This window comes from Simochromis diagramma, unplaced genomic scaffold, assembly GCF_900408965.1.
Source record: "Simochromis diagramma unplaced genomic scaffold, fSimDia1.1 OVJJ01000344.1, whole genome shotgun sequence".
NCBI classification, from domain to species: domain Eukaryota; kingdom Metazoa; phylum Chordata; class Actinopteri; order Cichliformes; family Cichlidae; genus Simochromis; species Simochromis diagramma.
The window spans coordinates 6020091-6037288 of record NW_024387375.1 but is presented as its reverse complement, the minus strand read 5'-3'; the positions used below and the strand labels follow the sequence as shown (position 1 = coordinate 6037288).

General features: G+C 42.4%; 1 protein-coding gene across 2 annotated transcripts in view; it reads right to left on the bottom strand.

Annotated features, from left to right (window-relative positions):
- The window catches only part of npas1 (neuronal PAS domain protein 1), a 38684-nt gene extending 30353 nt beyond the window's left edge, over positions 1 to 8331 (bottom strand). For both annotated transcript variants that reach the window (XM_040009400.1, XM_040009401.1), the window contains exon 1: positions 5882 to 8331. The gene's annotated coding sequence lies outside the window, so the exon portion shown is untranslated. The remainder of the gene's footprint in view (positions 1 to 5881) is intronic.
- Positions 8332 to 17198: the final 8867 nt, after the last annotated feature.

The window sequence follows — 17198 nt, the reverse complement described above, 5'->3', positions numbered from 1 at the left end:
TGTTTGTTTGTCATGTTTTACAACTGTAATCAACTCATCTAAAGATGTGACTCGTCACCCTGGAACTCTGAAAATGGAGAAGGCGCTTTTTCATGCGCTAAATGATGTAAAAATATCTGTTAGAACCAAAACTAGATCTAACCAAGGAGTTTTGTTGCCTTAGCCATGGCTTTTGTTACCAACCAGTAGCTGAAAGAAAACTTACAGTAAAAAAAAACCTAGTTAAGTATAAAACAAGGACTCCTTAATGGGAGTAGAACCTCATTCTCCTCAATGAAAGTCTTACAGATTATGTGTATGATGCTGCTGTCCTAGTGCATCACGCAGAGGCTCTTAATGTTACTTTTTGCACTTTTAGATTTTTTTCTTTCGCTTAAAATAAGTGAAAAAATTGTATTATTTTTAGTACTTTTTAGAGCAAATACTGATCGATGGCCTATTGCAAAGGTCAGGCTAATCAGGGCTGAGCTTGATTCACAAAATCTGCAAAATCCAAGCAGAAAGTTTTACACATTTACATCAAGTAAACCTACAAAAGCTTTGTTGAACTTGCAACTATTCCTGTAATTTACAAATGATGGAAAATTCTGAAAGATGACAGCTCTCATCTGCCATGTGCTCACAAGTTATTTTTGTAAAGCTGTAAAAAGCCTGGTGTTGTCTTTCAACCTCTCGATCTCCTCCGTTTTCATGCCCACAGCTGAATAAAAGCTTTCCCCACTTAAATACAAAAAAAAGGTTTTAACATTCAAGGCCCATTTAAGACATATGCAGTTCAGTTTTCAGTGCAATCAAAATTTAACTGATAATGCTTTCTTGACAGCTCTCCTCTGTTCTTCATTCATCCAAGTCTAAAGGTAAAAGTAAAGTATATACACAGTACAACAGTGATGAAGCATTCCTGTGAATAAAATTTGATCAAATCGAGAATGTTCAATATCATGGAAGATGTAGAAAACACGGTTGGAAATAACATGAACAGAATATTTGATGTAGCTAGTTTTCTATCTTGCCTTTCATGTTGTTGAGTAGTTGTAAATGAGTGTCTGGAGCGTCTGGGGAGATGAAGTTTGGTATTCTGGTTGGAGGGCTGAAAACTACTTATCATGCATTACGGCCCTGGTTGGACCTCAGGATTTGGAAGTCAAAAGACTTTTTAATGTACAATTTTTCAGCTGCTGATCAATCGGCGGCTTCTGGACATGAAGATCTCTCTCCCTCCTCTCTCGCTCAGCATTCCATATTCCAAACTCGCTCGGCATTCTGCTTCCGTATCGGAGCTCCGGCTCCGATTGACCTTGACGACTCTGGATGATTCCCAACCCAAGGTTCTCTCCAACTCTCAAGGGCCTTGGCGTCTGCAGCCACCCCTCCCTCACACACACACACACACACACACACACCCATCCACCAATTTCGCCTCTCCCATCATCCTCACCACACATCCCTCTCCTATAACCTCTCCTTTGCTCCTCCCTGGCCCTTGGCTGGATCATTAATTATCTAATGGAATCAATACGGCCTTAGATTGGACCAGTGTGACCTCGCCCGCCCCCAGGTATCTCTGCGTTGATGAGGAGGAAGAAAAAGTGTTTGGAACGGGTGTAAAGGAATGATAATAACGGCACCGTGTGTTCGTGAGAGTGAAACACCATCGTACACAGCGTGGACTGTCCCTAAACTGAACGAATACAGAATAAAGAGATCAGCAATAAATAAATGATTGGAGAGGGAGAGGGGGTGGATGGGGAAGGCGTGGGGGGATGGAGAGAGCATAAGTAGAGGCAGATAGAGGCAAATCAGACAGTCAGAGAGAGAGAGAGAGTAGTAGTGAAATGATAGACAAATAAAGAAAAAGATGGAAAAAAAAGGAGAGAGAAAGAGATTTACTAATGTTCACCCTAATCAATATCTTTGTCTTTCTCCTCTTTTACTACAGAAGGCTTTGGTGAGAGCTCTTTGATGTCCACTCCTAACCGGTGTGGAGATACACAGAATCCAATCCATGCCTGTCATAATTACCGTCTGACTTGGCCCCAAGTGTACACAAAAGGAGTGCTTGACTGCACCTGCACTGTATCAAATATGAAGCTGAAGCTACTATTACACAGAAAACCATATTTACAGCAAAAATGATGTATCCCCTGCAGATTGCTCTGCAGATTTATTTATTTTTTCATCATACGAACTGAATGCAATCCCTTTCTTAGTAATTCAATTAATGAAAAAGACCCGTCGTCTGCTGAGTCCGAAGGTCTACAGTCATATTGCTATAGAAGCAACCACATATACAAGATAATCCAAATAGTGCATGAAAGTATGTTATGTTTCAAATACTCCTACAGCAGGAGAAAAACAAGTTCTAGGGTTAGGCTTCGCTGTTGGTAAAAGTAGTCTGCATATGGCAGGAAAAATATTTCAGTTCCAATTTAATACACTAGATATTTAAATAGTGCACCAGAGCAACTACAAACTATTAACAGGAGTACAAAACATTAAAACATGGATATGGCTGAGGGGGAAATGCAGTAAAAAAAATTGCATTAAGTAAGTTAGTAAAAATGTTCCGTCCATCATTAAGTTAACCATCTTTGACCTTTATGATTTATATGCTTCAAACAGAAACCCCCGAGCACAAGGTTAAATAATAAATGCAGTCTATTCTGGGGTTAAATACTCCAACATTAATGCTAGGGAAGGCTTGAGGTGAAAAGTGAGACTTCAAATACTTTTTCTAAAAAGAATGTCAGTGTGCTCACATGTAAGGGGAATACTGATAACATTCCCACATATTGCAGCGTTTCCTATTTTTTCAAGCGCTCCCAAAATCTAAGCTAATAGTGAGCGAACACCAAAAGGGAGAGGGAAGGCAGAAACTTCTCCCTCTCGCTGTGGAAGAGTCAGCCAAGTGGATGCAGCTCTCTATACGGCTGAAGATGGTAAATCCACTCCCGCAGGCAGAGACCACATCAGCACTGACCTCCAAATAACCACAGGCCAGAGAACAGCACACAGGGTCACTCAATCTCTCCAACACACACACAAACAGCAATGTGTGTGCTCAAACCAGGACTTGAAAGCACACTCTAGCTCTGCACACCAGCACAGAGAAGTCCACATGCTAATATAGACACATCAATTAGCATGGTGCAAATGTCAGAGTTCAGAGCGCCGTTGCACAAGATGTGTAGGTGTCTGGCAGTACACTTGGGGGAACCAGGATACCCGCTGGGCTCACGCTATATTTCCACGCAGATGCGGGGTTTTTTTTTGTACATTTCCAGATATATTTTGCGTAAGTTCTACTTAAACTATAAAGTAGAGATTGTAAAGAAAAAGACACGAAAGAGTGAGGATTTACGCTCTGAAGCCCACACCTGATCTGGTATTCCATCTAGAGGGAAAGTGTCTGCAAACGTGGACATCCATACATTGTGTGCATATCACTAAATAACTGTGTCTGCGAGTGTTTGCGCACAAAAGAGTGGTGGATCCCTTCAGGCTGGTGTGTGAATGACAGCAGGGGTTATGTAAGGAGCCACAGCGGGGCCGGAGTGGACAGTCCGACCGGAGATCAGGTCAGCAGAGTGTGACACTAAACACATCTCTCTGACACTGCGCTGACACCCTCTGTCACAGACCCACACACTGTCTGTCAACGCTCTTCACACATACACTGGCACGCACGCACGACGGGAGCTGGAAGTGTGTGAGCGGCTGTCTGTCAACACGCCACACACTGACCACGTTGGTGTGTGTCTGTGTGTGGAAAAGAGCAACAGAGAGAGACAAAAATATCAAGAGAGGAAAGAGGAAGGGAGAGGCGAGGCGAGGTGTCTGTCTACCTGAGAACTTGTCAATGAGTCAAAAAAAGTGGCTGCCTGCCTCTGTCTACTAACCAAGATAAATTCCTAAAATGCCTACCTGCTGTTGCGCTTCTGAAATGAGCAATTTTATCCACTCGTGTGATCATCGTTTATGCAAAGCGAACAAAGAAAAACATCAGAAATGCACGCCAGCCCTAATCTTTGATGAGCTGAAAAAGAGGTGATCTCAGAGCAGCCTTTATCACATTTCCCTGTTTCTTTTTTCTGCAGTCTTCAAACAGGGCTCTTACCAACATTTCCACTTTCACACAGTAATCCGAGTCAGCTTCTGTCACACAGTTGCCCTTTGGCATAAACTGCAGCTCCCTGAATGCAAAAGCCGAAGAAGAAACCTGCATCTGGGACTAATAAAAAAGGCCCGAAGGTAGGTCAGGACCAAAGCGTCCCGCACACGCAAGAAGTGAAACGGATGGGGAGGCTTGGTGGCTCAGCGGGTCGGGGTATAAACTGTACCGTGCTCATGCAATGACTCGGCCTGACCCTGCTTCATGTCAGTGTTCTGATCCAGTCTTTACTCATCTAATGCCGATTTTTTAAAAGTGGGGGGAAAAACTGAAAAATTACACCAGCGTGGACGGTAACTTTTTTTTTTCTAACTGCTGGTAACATTTTGACACCCGAGTGAGGAAGTCTGCACTGAACGTACTTATTTGGTTGGATTTTATCTGCAGCACCTGCAATCTCAGCAGGTGTGGCTGCAAATGATGCTTTAGGTGGCGTACGAGACGGAGCAGAATTTATAACAAACACATGCCACTGATTTCAGAGTGATGCTGAAGGAGAGTATACAAAATAAGCACTCAAGGCAAATATCCGCATATGGAGGAGTGCAGACTTACAAACTGAATCTGGCAGGAAATCAAACAAATCCCATTTTTGCACTTGCCCGTCGACGCACATACTCATAAATGCGCATTTTTCTATTCTGGTAGTCTGACTTTTTCTTCCAGTGACAAGCCTCTGAGCGCAATAACAGAAAAAAAAAATTATGAAAAAAGAAAAAAAAAAAAAAACGAAAACACTCTGTGATAGTTTGTTATTTACTTTACAGCAGCAGCGAACACCGTGCGTTTGTCACAGTCATTCTGCCAATTTGGACCACCTGCTGCAAACACCCTGAAGGCAGCGAATGTTACCAAGCCAGTAAACTGTGACCAATTCTGCCTCTGCAGGTGGAGACGGGCAGGCAGCCGTTCACTCTGTGCCTCCATATCTCAAATGGCACGCACACACACGCGCGCAAACACACTCAAGCACAGGAAATCTGCAAAGAGGTGCACTCAGCACAAAACATAAACATGCGTAATTATTCGGCTTATCTGAAAAAATGAAGATTGGAGTGAAAATGCCTGCCAGCTTAACTGAACTGATGAAGAAGTTTGTTGGGAAGCGGTATGCTTGATGTGTATTAATATTATTCATAATAAATGTTATAAAGTTAGACTTTTAAAAAAAAAAAGCATATTTCTGTGTTTTTCTTTTCTCTAACTAAATAGATTTAAACAAGCTGACACAGTACAAACAGACTCCAGTAAAAAAGGTTGAAAGGATACGGTCAGTTTTACCAATGTGTCCTTTTTCTATTTTTGTAATAACAACCACACTGATGATGGACTAATTTAGCAATATAAATGAAATCAAGTAAAACATTTATCGCCCATCCTAAACGAGACTGGCTACAAATGTTATCACCATGGCTACCAAGCTTATCTTTCATCTAAAGGGGGGGGGAAGTACTTTTGAAGTAGATTTAACAAAATACAATAAAAGTTTGATAAAATTTAATCTTGTACAAATCATTTAAAAATCATAGCAAACACCAAACAAACAGATCAAAATTCAGTCATTTTAAACCAAATTATTAAATAAAAGGAGACACAGTTATTCCTTCTAATCACAGAACTTTACAATGTGATCAGTGTGCGTGTGTGTGTGTGTGTGTGGTCATGCATGTGTATTCTGACTGTAAGTTGTTAGGTCCATTATCTACTCACCTGACGGGCATTTCCAACATTCAATCCACCGCTGTCGACCTGATCCACTTTGTCTCCTTCTTCTTCCTCCTTCTCTTCTTCGTCTTCTTCTTCTCCTCCTCCTCCCTTTCGGTGCCCCTGCTCTGCCCTGGCAGTGCCCCCTCCCTCCACACCTCCACCAGCACCTCGAGCTTAAACACGGCAGGCAAACACTGAGTGTGTGAGCCAAGGGGGCTGGGACAGGGGCAGCGGCAATCCCCTCACTTTCACAAAAGCCGTGGCCGTGCAGCCGGACACATCGTGGACTCCCGTTGCACGGAGAGTGTGTGTGTGTGTGTGTGTGTGTGTTTGTGAAAGAGGGAGAGAGCGAGAGCGCGAGAAAGAGAGGGAGAACGTGTGTCTGTGTGTGTTTGTGCGAAGTGGAGTGAGCTAGCTGATGTAGCTCTCCTCGGCTCTCAGACTCACTTCACTAACACTCTGCTCCGCTGCTTCTTTGAGATGGACTCGGATTAGGACACAGCCAGTGTGAGAATCTCTTTCTCTCTCTCTCTCTCTCTCTCTCTCTCTCTCACTCACTCTCTCTCCAGCCAGCATGCTCCCTCCCACCCTTCCTCTCTCCCGCTCACTCATTCATTCTCCTTGCTGAGCTTCTTTCTTTTCATTTCCTCTTGGGAAAGCCGTGCACACCAGTTGTCTCTGCCTTCAGCTGCTCCCTTTCTCTCCCTCCTCTCTCTCTCTCTCTCTCTCTCTCTCTCTCAGTCACTAGTAAATATAAAAGGCATGCTTGTACAGCCCCTCGCCTCAGTCTCTCTCTGGCTGGCTCTCCCCCCCCCTAACTCGCTGTGTCTCATGCTTTCGTTTATCCCCACCTCCATGTGCCCCCCTCACTTTCTTTCTCACTGTCAAAGCTGCCTTTCAAATGCTGATTAGCAGCCAGAGTAAAAGAGGGAAAGAGAGACGGAAAGAGATGGAGAGAGGATGACTAAAACAAGTGGGAGATTCCATCACATCCAAACATATTGTAATGACTCCCCGTCCTGTACATACACAAACACACACACACACAAACTATCCTCAGCTGAACAATAAGTAGTACCCCAGAAATTGTAAGTAATTTTCTCCAATATTTCACTGTTTTACACTAAACTAAACATTTTTCTGATGTTTACTTTTGACGTGTTCAGCTTTCAATTTTTTCCATCTCTAAAAACACGGAAAACAAACAGCTTAGGTCCTAATCAATCAAAGCTGCCACAAGCGTGACATCACTATTTTTTAAGATAAGAGCTACCTTGGCTAAGGTTAGCGAAAGATCAAAGTTGTGTTTAAAAGTTTGACTTGTTAAAAGAAAGACACGAACAGAAACGACACGCTTTCCTGATCCTGCTATTCATCATCTGTAACTATGTTATATACTTTCGCTTTGTCTTTTAAGACATAAACCTCATATCCTTTACTTCACACTGTGATTAACTGAGGTTATTTTAGGCAAGTCACCTTCAGTGACTAGCAGAACCATAACACTGTTGTGGAGAAAAGCAAAAAAGGATGTTTTTTGGAAAGAATAGTTTTTATGCATGTTGGAATGATTACTTTTTTTGTTTTCTGATTAACAAGACTTTGGAGAACAATAAAAAAAAAAACAAAGAATTAATATTGTAATGGAATAGGGTTAAGGTTAGGCTCAGGGATGATGACTTAGACCTTACATTTTGTAAACCTCCATAAAGTTCACAAACTAATGCACAAATGAGCTGCTAAGTTCAAAGTATTTACCTTGAAAGCATACTGGAAAGCATAAACTACAGTGAGTACAAGAAAATAATTATTAGAATGTAATGTGTTAAATTTGTTTAGATCACAGTAATAAGGAAGGATTGGTCTGTGTTTCAGTTTGGTTTAGCTGTGGCCTGAGAGTGTGTGTAATTGTTTAGAGAGAAAGGAATTTATGGACACTGGGGTCTGGTGTCATAAATAAAAGGAGTCAGGAAGCTACAGTTGGGGGTTGCTGATGCTTGTACCTTTAATAAAAACTCCTAATTGTTATAACTTAGAAGTAGGTTTGCAGGAGACTCTCCACCTGATCTGTAAATGTAAGACAACAAGAGGCCAACGACCCAGTGGATGCAGAGTGGTGGTCTCAATATTTGTAATATGTTAACTCTGTTTTGTATGTGGTCTAAAGGAATTTGGTGTAGCTTGGGTGAGGTTACTTTTATGACCCCCAGGAAGTCACGTACGCAGAGACACACACACACACAGTGCTTAAACTGTTACACTCACACATCCACACGCACACTCACTCACGTGCACTCACACATACATACAGGTACGCACATACATTCACTCACGTGCACTCACATAGGCATACGCGTACGCGCACACACAGGCACTCACATGCTCGTGCATACACACAGACACACAGAGTTTGCAGCACACCGTGGGGGTGTAATGATGGGGTCGCTTCTATAAAGCTGGCTGTAACTAACAAAGGGGTGAAGATTTTGCAGAGGGACACCGGCCTCGTCTTCCCTTCTAGAAGATGCATGCTTAAATGAAGATGAATAAAAATGAATAAAGGTTTTGTGAAATGACTACTGAGTCCGGTGCCGTCTCTGGAAGCTTCGCGGAGTAAAACGAACCGGGGTAAAACTGATTTCGCAACACTACATATTTAATGACATCTTACTCTACTAACACAGAGTAAGATGTCATTAAATATGTCTCTTGCAGGCACTCTTACTTGCAGAACTTCAGAAATATAAAAGCTTCTGGACCTTTTTAAACTCTAAAAGCTGTGATAATCACAAAAGAACCAATGATCATTTATTAATTTCACTCTAAAGTGCAAAAAAAAGTTTAAAAAAGCAAGATTTGAATTAGAATTATATTAGGAAGCTTATCCCAATATTACTTCACTACAAGACCATCGACTGCTTGTTTTTGGCATATCCCATTTAATAACAAAATCATCACCTGTCTGCAAAATGAATGATTAAAGAAAAATAAACAAATAAAAAAGGCGGACTAATTGAACCATCTTGACGGGTTGCCAATCATGCCAAAAGTTTGGTCAAATTTTGAGGTAAACATGGTCATTACAGGCATTGTGCAAAGGCAAATGAAGAAGGAAGTAGGCCTATTTTAAAAGGGTATCAGTCATACTCTACCCTAATACCTCTAAAACCTTACTTTCTGTTATATATATAATGATGTAAGGTTGGATTTCCAAACTAAAGACAGACAAAATTTCAAATAAAGAGGTGAATGTATCTAATCCCCGGGCTTTCAACTTCTCTGAAAGGTTTTCAATGCTATTTTTTCTACTTTCGTGCTGAGGAGACATAAGCACATCACAGACCTCTTCTTTTCTTGTCTTTTGCTCGGTTGTGGACAGAGACAGGTGCAGACAAGAATAATGTGTAATTATGTCTGCTATAATTTTTGATCTCTTGCCTGCAATCATCCATAGAAAACACCAACAATCAAACAACTCCTTTTGAGCAAGCACTTGGCGACACTGGGAAGGAAAAACTCCCTTTTAACTCACGTTCTCAGGGATGTACTATTTACCAAACAGAAACATCCTGCTGTTATCTGACTGTTGCAAATCAGGCTTTGGCTCAACATAAATGTATAGCTCAAGACGCAGTGTTACTATCTTTAGAGTTTGAATTTGGTAATTCAACACAGACAAAAGAGGGAAATGATGTTCAAAAGCACTGGTTTCTGCAAAGCCTGACACTCAGATGAAGAGCTCGGAGCTAAACGAGTTTGTTTAAAATATGTTTTCACATTATTGTTTAAAGACGCAAACATAACAAACAAGGATATAGAGAGGTCAAGTTGAGCATTACAGCCCCCACTTTTAATGGACTGGGCTGTCATGAGTATAGTCCTCGTCTATTCTCCAGAGTTGACCAATCACAGCTGCCATAGACATATAACTGATTTGAACAGATTCTGTTCACAAAGATTTGAAATATTTAGCCAGTCAGCAAAAGTCTGCTGCCTTCTACTCTGAATTAAATAACACCTTTGATGACACGTAGAATAGAAATACTTTTTTTAAAAAGTACAACGTCCAAAAATTGCAACTGAGGGCACTTAGTTACATACAGCTACTGTCCATAGTCCATGCATACTAAGACTAACAAATCTACACACAGAGAGAGACAAAAACACATTCAATCAAAGATGCAAACATATACCTGAACAAATAATCACACTCAGAGACTCACTCAAGCACTCTCTCTCCCACCAATCTCCCTCCCTCCCTCCTCCCCCGTCCCCTCTCCTCTATTCGTTCCCCTTGCCCTCAAACACTACTCAGAATATTGATACATCACCCCCTCCTCCTTCTCTTTTCTCTCTCTCTCTCCCTCTCCCTCTCCCTCCGTCTCTCTCCCTCCATCACTCACTTTCTCTACTGAATACTGATAGGCTGTCTACTCCGTGGTCTGAGTTTCAAATCTCTCCCTCCCTCCCGCTCCCTCTGTCGCTGCACCCGCTGCAAAAAACAGCAACATAAAAGAGGAAATAGCAGAAGTTAATGCACTGAGGTAGACATAAATTCAGTTAAGTACCATTTCAGATTATGTCAAGCTAAAAATGGGCTTAACATTGTGGAAAGGAGGGGGGGGGGGGTTTGACAGAGAGAGAGGAGGGAGGAGGAAAAGTGCTGCTTTGGTTGGCTGTCTCGCCAGCGGAAACTGGCCGAGTGGCTCGCAGCACAGTAGTGAACTGGCGGCCGGCAACAAAAGGGAAAAGACGTGTGAAAAGTTCAGGCAAATGAAGACGCATTCAGTGGTTTTTGTCTGACTCCCCCCACCGCCCCAACCTCATTGTTGGGCATGTCGACTGTGGCGCGGACAGGGTGGGGGGAAGAAGGGAGTGAATGAGGTCGTCAAAGAGTCCCAGAGAGCCCCCTCTACCTCACACACACATGCAAACACAGACACACACTCACACACAACATCTTGAAACAGCTGAGAGCAAGAAAGCGCAAGAATTAGTAAAAGAAAGAAAAATGGCACATACTAAACTGTCCTGCTTTTCCTATGGATGGAAAGGTGGCAAGGCCTTTCAGACTATTGGTGTATCTACAACTCTGAGTGTGTGTAAGATTAAGTGTGTGTCTGCGCGGGAGAGAGCTGTGTGTGCCTAGTCTCTTTGGAGGAGGTTTTCTGTCTGCATTAGAAGTGCGGCGCGTCTGAGATGCTGGTAGAGGGAGTGTGTGATTTTGTCCTCCAAGTCTTCCCCAGGCGTCCTTGAAGGAGAGTTGAGGGGAATATCTGACTGTGTGTGTGTGTGTGTGTGTGTCTGTGTTTGTGACAGTGAGCCCTCACAGGCTGAGTTTAGCACCAGAGGCTTGCCTCGCAGAGCAGCATTACAGGTGTTCCCTGCACAAATCAGGGTGCTCCTGGAAATAAGAGAAACCACAACCTGCAGCTGGAGAATTAACACGGCCTGCTGAATGAGAAATGTAATTAAATCAGGTGAATAAATAAGACTAAAAATGGGGGGAAAAAATCCTTACTCAGTGTGTTTCTGTAAGTGTGGGCCTTCACATGCAAGTGGTATAGCGTGTAATGACTGTAGCAGTCAACGAGACAGTCACACCCATGTCTGACCTTGTTTCTCCGCCTGTCTACACATGCTATCGGCTGTGGTAAGTTCGATGTAGTGACAGTAAACTGCCCTTTCAGGAAAGCAGTGCAGACAGGTTAGTGATAAAGGAAATATCTTGTGAGGAGGGCTAAAAAATATACCACATGCATTAAAAGACCAAGCTTTTTTAAAAATCACGAAAAACTGCTATTTTTGCTGTGCGCAACAAAGCACCAGGAAGGTTGTGGAACTTGCATGAAACACTTTTGGTACTAAAAGATCCTAAATGTAGCAAGAAACTATGCCCCATTATTATAACAAAGTTCACACTGGCCGTACAAACACTGACAGCAGCCCATTCTTTCATTTTCATTACATCCTATACCTTAGGTGCACAGATGCAACTTGTGGAAGTTTAATGTGGAAGAAGTGGTGAAAAAATGGAGCTAAAAAACTAAAACTAAAAACTAGATAGAGCAAAACATGTCAAATTAACCGGTGTGTTAGCTGTAGTAGTACCAGCACCAACCAGTAACCAGGCCTCACATTTACAGGCGGCTGCTGCTGCTAACACCCACTGTGGAGAAGTCCAGAAGGAGGGACAGCAGTCCCAACAACAGAGTGAGGAAGAGAGAGAGAGGAAGGTGAAATTAATGTGTTAAGAAAATAGATGGAGGGATATAAACAAGGAGTAAAATGCATGGGTGCTTTCACTATGAGCCACTGCTAACAGATAAAGTGCAGCTTTTAACTGTCACATGCTGCAGTCCAGCTAAGAACTAACCTAACAACAGCAGCACCAACCAAGCAAAATGTCAATATCTCTCTCTTTCAAAATGTCCTGATCAAAAGTTTTAGACCATTTGAAAAATAACTGCAATAAATTGGATGCTCAAAAAACTGTTTTGTCTCACTCTCATTTCTTCTTGCTGCACGTTGAAGTTCTACTTGGAATCTTGTTAAGATCCAGTCATGCAAAATATGATTTTTCAAGTGGTCTTAAACTTTTGATCGGGACTGTAAACATGTAATGCCAAAGGCCTGCTCGGTTTAACAAGTGGCAATCTAAGTTACTGTTGCCTTCCCTTCAGCTTGAAACATTCTGGCTTCACATTGATGTCAGAGGTCTTTGTCCTGTGATCTTGGACATCAACGAGGCACTTTCAGCTGGAGAACTGCTGCTCATTGGATATTTTCTCTTTTTCAGACCGTTCCCTATCAACCTTAGAGACTGTTGTGCAGGAAAAGTCCCAGTATATCAGCAGTTTCTGAAATACTCAGACCTGCCCATCTGACCCCAACAACCACAGTATCATGACACAGTGTGTAATAGGCACGCTGGTCCACTGTGTCCATTTGACACTTTACCAGTTTCAGTACGTAGCAGTAAGCTGCTGAGATATTTTATTTCAGGCCAATATGTAAATAATCACGGGAAAGCGCTTAAACGGACATTACTGACACATTTACATGTAAATCCATATTAGCTGCCTAGCTTTATCATTTCTGGAATGTACTTCTTACCTTCCTTGCTCACTAGAGACTTCTTCCCTTTAAATATATTCTCTCCTCCTGCTGTAACTTCTGCATGCATGTCCATTTCACGTTTTGGAGAGACAAAGCGTGAAATAGACACAACGGACTGGCGTGTCTATTACACGCTTTGCTCTGAAGTGTCGCATAAAGCCACTATTCTTCCCTATTCTGATACTCGGTGACTGTATTGAGCTCCTGCCATGTGATTGGCTGATTAGGCATTTGAGTTAACAAACAGTTGAACAAGTGTACCTAATGAAGTGACTGGTGAGTATATTTTCTGTTGCCACATTTTTACCTGTAAAGGTAAGTCTAACTACTAAATAAGTTTGTTTATTTTAACTAGGGGGAGGAGTAAACTTTTAATTAAGTACACTATATTCACATTTACTTATTGCTTATTCCTTATTTGAAGCAGGAAAGGAAGGAAAGTGAGGCTACAGAAAAGACTAAAAGCATAAACGCTCGTTCTTAACCCAAAACCTGACTTGGCGTAAAAACTCTGACATGAGATGCAGCTGAAATTTATTGGGAAATAAAAAAACATCTTCTGTTTGGGGATCATAGGTGACGACTATTTACTTTACTTTACAAAAAGAGAACTTATGGCTGCTATTTAAGCTTAGGTCACAAACAATGGGAAGAAAACCTGTGGCGGTTTTATGTTAAAGACAGATGAGATTTATAACGTGTCCCCTGACCTAACACACCCTACTTTCTGTTTCCGTAGAAAGTAAACACAGCGAAACTGGCAGCAAAAACACACTGCGTCTGTGCGCTGAATGAAAATGAAGCTGTTCTGCTGAAAACTTCCAAAAATAAACCAAGCATATAAACAATGAATTTCAACATACAATATCTAAATGCGCAGACAATGACTAATTGTGTGATATTTAATGATTAATCAACAAAATGCACCAAATAAATAATCTTTGATTTTTTGGATAATAGTCACCTTCTGCTACTGATCATAATTGTTAAAGCAAAATTATAACATAATGTGTATGTGTTAGTCCCCATAGGGAAATAGTTCCTCTGCATTTAACCCATTCACCCAGTGAAGCAGTGGGCAGCCACCAATGCAGCGCCCGGGGAGCAGTGTGTAGGGACGGTACCTTGCTCAGGGGTACCTCAGGGTAGCCGTTCAGTGGAGTCGAACCCCCGACCTTCCGATCATGGGGCCACCACTCTACCTACTGAGCTATCCCTGCTTAGTCTTGTTCTAAGTAATTAAGAGGTAGTTTCTTCATGACATTCAAGTAGCAACTGTTAAAGTGGAAGTCCTACAATTGAGCACATAAACAACAGTTTACTGGTGTTTATTAGACCAAAATGACACCATTAGGTTGCATTTTTCCCCTTCCCTATACAGCAGCGCATAAAAGGCATAAAAGGGTGTTTGAAGATAACTGCCACAGAGTAGATAATATTCCAAATCTATCAGACAATAATTCTTTGAGGGCATGTGGCCATTAAGGAGCCATTTCTCCTTTTTGTTGAATATGCTCCTCCATATTTCATTGAGATGCATATCTGCCTCTCACACTGTCTGCCTGCATCGCTATTCTCTATTCAACAGTGACCCATTGCTCCCTGCCATACAATCCTTCACCTTTCTGGGCTTAAAAGTAATTACCACTTTAATTTGCTGTCCGCTTTTGTGCATGCCTGAGTGTATCTGTAACTGACTGGAGTGCCTGCTGTGTGTATTAATGTGTGCGTGAGGGGGGTACATGTATGCATACAAGAGATAATAAAGGGCGCGTATTCACATAAATGTGAGTAGAGGTGAAAGAATTAGTCAATAATTGATTAAACGAACTGACAACACTCGATAATTAATTGTTTGTTTCTCAACCATAAATAAAGCCACTGTCTTCCATTTTTGCATCTTAATTGTGATGATTTGCTGCTTCGGTATTTCACAAACAAGCGTAAGACATTGCGACTGATTCAAACAATTAAATGAAGCCCCCAAAAGGTGTGCACATCTTTATGTTTTCTGAGTAAAAGCATTAATGTTTTGCATGCATACGTGTATAAGTGGTTTGCACAGATCCGTGATTGGTGAGTACCTCTGCAGCTATTATTTGCCTTGACAAAATCAAAATATGTATTCACATGCATGACTGTGAATAGCTGTGATTTTCTTAAATATAGAAATGTAACAAAGTGCTATTGATGTGTGTGTGTGTGTGTGTTTTTTTAAATATATGAGTGCTGGTGCGTGTGCGTGTTTATGGTTAGCCTCCCATTGGCCCAATTACTCCACAAGCAAAACCCCAAAGCTTCCAATCTCTCCTCTAAAATCCCTCACCCCTCTCACCTCACGGTCCCAGTGGTAGAGCCTCCAAACACCCCAACCTTCCAACCCCGCCCCACAGCCCCGCACGGCCAGATTGTCCATCACAATACACCCAACCCTTTGCAGGACCTCCACCACCTCCACTGTACTTTCTGCTTCCCTTCCCTCCTAAGTCACATGCAGTCATCACCGCTGCTTCACCTTTCTCCTCTTCGACAATCATCTTGTATTTCTCCTCCTTGATTTACCCCGTAAACTCCTCTTTTTGCCCCCTCTTCCCATCTGCCCCTTCCTCACGCCTCCATTCTTCCTCCTCTGCCCTCCCCAGTCCCAGGTGAGCTGACGACACAAGGAGAGCAGAAACACTCTGCGAATATTAATGGTTTGATCTGAATATTAATAAAGCTTGCATCTTAATGATCTATAGAAAAAAAAAACAAAGAGCCACAGTCAGGGCTATACTGCCTGTATTCACGCACACACACACACACACACACACACACACACACACACACACACACACACACACACACACACACACACACACACACATATTCATAGGCTTGCGCATACATGCAGACACACTGGGCTGAACTATCTGTCCTGCACTGTGTAGATTAGTTAAAACAGGGCCTTATCCTCCAACCTGCTGTTTAAATGCTGAGCATCACGTTCAAGACAAATGTGTTGTCTTTTTTTCTCCTCTCAGTAAATGAAGACACCTCTTCTTTCCCACGTCCTTCTCCTCTATCTCCTCCTGTTGCTTTCTTCATTTTCTTTTTATCTGCTTCTACTCGTTTAGTTCAGGCAGCCCCCACTCCTCCCTCTACCTCTCACGGTTGCCCCATTTCACCCCTCCTCCCTTCCTCTTTACCAGCAGACCCCCCCCCCCCCCCAACTATCTCACCCTCTCACGCTCTATCACTTTCTCACTAGATTACCCCATCTCTCCCTCTCTCCCACTCCCAGCCTCACCTACTCGATATTCCAGCCTTGTTCTCCTGCAGTCTCCAGCACAACTTTCTGACCCACTTCCTCTCTCCTCCCTGGCCCCCTGATCAAAGCCTGCAGGACGGCATCGCCTTGGGCAGAGGAGAGGGAGTGAGCGAGATGGGGGGATGAAGGGATCCGAGCTGGGGGAAGAGAGAAAGAGACAGATAGAGAAAGGATAGAGCGGCACGAGAGAGAAGGAACAGAGAGATCACAAGGACAGGAAGAGGAGCCAGGTGCCCTCTCAGCCCAAGGACAAAAGCTCTTCCTGGCTGATCACACACACACGCGCACACACACACACACACACAGCAAGCCTGTCAGCGCCGTCACATCTGGTCGTGTACGTTATGTCTGACGATGGCATTGACATTAATGTGGTGTGATAAAAAAATACTGTGGTTTTTTTTGTGGGCCATTTTTGTGTGTTTTTTGGGGGGGGTTTTGCGGTTCGAATCCCCAAAACAAGTCAACTTTACAAGTGATGGCCATTAAAATTCAACAGGATGTTTAATAAATTACACTTTCAGATTACATGTTGTCCAATCTTGTTATTCTGTTTTGCATTCAGGTGCGGCACAGGTGAGTGCACTGACAATGTGTATCTGTATCTCAGCAGGTGTCAGTCACCCTGCAAACTCTCCCTCCTATTAAGTCATTTTTATCTCAGAACAATTGAAAAAAGTCCTGCACAGATAAGAATTTCAAATATGTTGCACAATCAAGTCATATTTTTCTTGATTGCGGTGCAGCAGCCAGCCCTCTCTCCTTTGTTGATTTTAAGAAACGTGCACTCACTTCTTAAAAGTGAGTACAAAAATTTAGTGCAAACTGAATTTCACTGACATGTTCTAACACATTTTTAAAGCCCAATTTTAAAATAGCCCTTTTTTTTTT